Source organism: Macrobrachium nipponense, chromosome 19 (assembly GCF_015104395.2).
Source record: "Macrobrachium nipponense isolate FS-2020 chromosome 19, ASM1510439v2, whole genome shotgun sequence".
In the NCBI taxonomy this organism is placed as follows: domain Eukaryota; kingdom Metazoa; phylum Arthropoda; class Malacostraca; order Decapoda; family Palaemonidae; genus Macrobrachium; species Macrobrachium nipponense.
In genome coordinates, this window is record NC_061088.1 from 51,418,454 (window position 1) to 51,421,447 (window position 2,994).

Here is a 2,994-nt window from a genome sequence, read left to right on the forward strand (position 1 = left end):
GCTTAGCAGCTAGCACTATTACGACAAACAAGTCAGCCTGAAAAGATTTTTGAATTTGGTTTCAGCATAGACTTGACAGACTCCTACTTCTCGTCTATTCCCAAGGCTTGTGCTAGACTTAGACCTTCTGTAAGGCCTACGTCAGTATCATGGTTCTTAAATGATGTTTCTCAAAGCTGGCTTCAGAAACTGATAATGACACATGTTCATTTATAATGCTCTTAAGAAAACTCTATTTTTATTAAGCTTGGCTTCAGGAGCTAGAATTTCAGAAACTGTCGGCATTATCCAGGGATCCGGATCATGTTGAATTTCTTCCCACAGGGGAAGTGCTACTTTCTCCGGAACGTAGTTTTATAGCAAAGAATGAAGATCCTTTGATGAGGTGGGAACCATGGAAGGTTGTACCCCTTCCACAAGATATTTCTCTTTGCCCAGTATCGACCTTACGAGCCTTTCTGTCCAGGACCTCCTCATCCTCATCGGGTCCTCTCTTTAAGAGAGAAAAAGGTGGTACTTTATCTATTAAAGGCATCAGGCAGCAGATCCTGTACTTTATTAAGCAAGCCAATCCTGACTCCTTCCCTAAAGCACATGATGTCAGGGCAGTAGCCACCTCAATTAACTATTTCCAGCATATGAATTTCGATGACTTGAAAAAATATACTGGATGGAAATCGCCGACAGTATTTAAACGTCATTACTTAAAGTCCTTGGAAGCTCTGAAATTTTCAGCAGTTGCGGCGGGTAACATAGTTTCCCCCGACTCTGCTTAATCTTTAGTAGAAGATCCAGTCCTCATTTCTACCTATCTCACCCAACAGTTCGTCTATACCTGCCATGTTCATCTACGTTTACCTTGAGTCTTAGCTGCTCTTATGATGGTATAGTGGGTGCCCCTTATTTTTTTGCTAGGGTCACTCACAATTGATTGTATATAATGATCGCTTGGATGTGATCCCTTATTTTTATGCTAGGGGACACATAGTATTTACAATGGTTACGGGTTTTGTATATTAAGTCATATACATTCCCTTTTATATTATTATTGAAGTTTGTTCTATTCAAGTTATTGTTATAATTGCTTTGAGTTCTTTGTACATAATATATATACACAGATACTGTTTTCAACATATATTCCATGTAATCCCTGTATATATGTTAAATTTAAGTTAATTTTAAGAAATATTATTAGCATTAAGTTAAATTTAAGTAATATTTCTAATTTTGTATCATTGTGTATATGTATATTTATTAGCAATTATATTTCTTTATTTTATGTTATCTTTTATTTGAGACCCTTTTTATCTATTTGTTTTTATTCTTTACAATCTTGTGCTATTTCTCTGGTACGATTTCGCGCAGCGACACGAACTGAGCCCAGAAAAGGGATTTTGACGTAAGGAAAAATCTATTTCTGGGCGATTGGTTCGTGTCGCCAGCGAAATCCCGCCCTGCCCATCCCATCGCTCAAGATTGTCTGCTAACTTCAGGATGGCCACCAGAGGCGCAGCAGTCGGCAGCATGGGATGGAGTAGTAGTAGTTGCTGCCCACTCTGTGGGTCGGCTCCCCTCTTGTGGGGATTTTGTAGTGGGAGATTTCTATTGGCAAGCGGTTCGTGGTAGTGGTCTCACTCGCCATAGTGTTCATACCGACACCCTCTTGGAGGGTGAGCGAGTCAGTTGTACTGACCTTTTCTTTATTTTATTTATTCTCTGGTATGTGTTAGTACATTTACCTTAGAAATAATGGATTAAAGGATATTTCGCTGGCGACACGAACCAATCGCCCAGAAATAGATTTTTCCTTACGTCAAAATCCCTTTAGAACGCCAAGTCGCCGCCTCAAGCACCTTGGCGACTGAGACGTTCTTCATAAAAGCTACTGATGTAGCAACTGCTCTAATACTGTGTGCTCTCGGCGTCTGGTCTTCCCCAGCAGCCGAACCACCAGTTTTAACGATCAGATCTCTGAGAAAAAAGGATACACCATTCTTTGAAATAGGTCTCTTGACATTTCGGGGTGAAACAAACAGATGACGGGGACGACCCTGAATGTCCTTCGTGCGGCGTTAATAGCATGAGAGCGCCCTAACAGGGCAAAGAACTAATTCCTCATTTAAATTACCAACAAAGTCGACCAGCGACTTCAGTACGAAAAACCTGGGAATGGGATTATCAGACGATTCAGTCTTTGCGACAAATTCAGGAAGGTATGACAAAATCATGTCTTGTCCAGATCTGGCAACCAGAAAAGAGAGTGCTTGCAGTTCACCCACCCTCTTGGCTGTAGCCAGTGAGACAAGGAAGAGTGTCTTAGAAGAGAGGTCCCTAAATTTGGCAGAATTCAGATGCTCAAACGGAGGGAACCTTAAGGCTTGAAGGACTTTGTTAACGTCCCATGTCGGAGGCGAACACTGCGGCCTGGGTCGAGATAGGGAAAAAGATCGAAGTAAATCTCTAATGACATAGGATGAAGAGATCTCAGGGAGCCTTGCCTTAAAAACATAGTATTAGGTTAACGTAAAACTATTATGATTTCTTTTGTTGATTTAAATCAGCCTTGTTTACCTTTTTTGTTTACTTTTAAGTTAAATTTTTGCTGAGTATGTTTACTCTTGTGTTTCCGTAAGTTAAGTGGCTTTACGATTGTTTCAGTGTTTTTGGGCCTCCTCCTCCTTTTTTGTGTATTAGTGAACTATCGTTTTAACGATTGTTATTCTTTTGCTTTGAGTGTTTATAAACACTGGGAAGGTGATGAGTGGACATGGTCGACCGGTCAAGGAGAGTTCGGGTCTTGACAAGCTCTCACCAATACTGTTTCCTGTCGCAGCATATATTTTGATTTGGAGGACGACTTTGGATACTTACCTTTTGGACCACGCACTTGGATATTTCCCTCACGGATTCGGGAAGACGCAGATATACGTCTCTTGTGCGTGTGTGTCCCTGGAAGTTGGATCACGGCATTTTCCGCGCAGGTGTTGTTGTCAC